Here is a 1269-nt window from a genome sequence, read left to right on the forward strand (position 1 = left end):
AAATAAAAAATGATCGGTCCCCCAAAATTTTTTTTTAGATCCACTTGAACTTTCTTGCCCCCTACTTCATCAAAAAAAAAAAAAAAGGTTTAAGGATTAAAAATGTTTTTTAAGGCGTAAATTACGCGTCCCCTTCCCCCAAGAAGATCCTCTGCCTCACTAAAAAAAAACTCACGCATACACGAAAAAAATGAACTTTCTCTTCCAGACTTGAGGGGTGTGTTTGACAATAGAACGAGCCGTTACTGTAGCTAGAACGGTATTGTTCCAGCTACAGTAACAATCAGAAAATAGTACATTAGACCTGAAAAGCAATCCCCCTTTCTTTGATAAAAATCACATCCCCTCTCTTCCCAATAACCCTATAGTAAAACAAACCCATATAACCTAACCACTCCCTAACTCCACTTATTTTCAACGAAAAAAAAATTTCTAAAGCTTCTTCTTCTTGGCTTCTCCTAGATTTTTGAAAAAATCCCCATTTTCATTCTCTCAAATTCCTTCTTCTTCCTTTGTACGCAAACCCAGACACAGCCACCTTCGAACCATATTTCTTCCCCAAACCCCTTCCATTTTTCATTTCGTCACACACCCACAGAGCATTTCTCTATTGACCCCTCTCTCGTCCGTGAGCGAGGATCAATGCAGTGCAGATCTACACACCACCCTCTTTTCTTTTCTTTTTCGTTGAAAATAAGTGGAGTTAGGGGGTGATTAGGTTAGATGAGTTTGTTTTACTGCAGGGTTATTGGGAAGAGAGGGGGATGTGATTTTTGTCGAAGGGAGGAGGATTGCTTTTCAGGTCTAGTGTATTATTTTCTGACCGTTACTGTAGTTGGAACAGTACCGTTCCAGCTACAATAACGGCCCGTTCCACTGGCAAACACACCTGAGACTTCCTCCCCTTTCCTTCACAGCTTCACAACTAACACCAGTCACCACCAAGTGAGAGACCGATAGTGTGAGGGAGTGAGATGTAGAGATTGAGAGAGAGCTGCTGGCTAGTTAGAAGAAGAAGAAGAAGAAGAAGAAGTGGGATTCTGGCCATATGTGTTAGTGAGGTAAAATTCTTATCATTTTCTTGTAAATTTCGTTATACTTGTCGGATTAGAAGCTATAAATTGTGAAAATTTGTGAGACTTTGGGTTGGGTTTGAAAATTAGGGTTCATGTGATTTTGGGGATTTTGCTATATTTTTGAAATATTTAGTTTCTCTTTGAGTTTTTGTTCTACCCATTGAATTTGAAGTTTGAAATCATAATGATTTGG

This window comes from Corylus avellana, chromosome ca2, assembly GCF_901000735.1.
Source record: "Corylus avellana chromosome ca2, CavTom2PMs-1.0".
Lineage (NCBI taxonomy): Eukaryota > Viridiplantae > Streptophyta > Magnoliopsida > Fagales > Betulaceae > Corylus > Corylus avellana.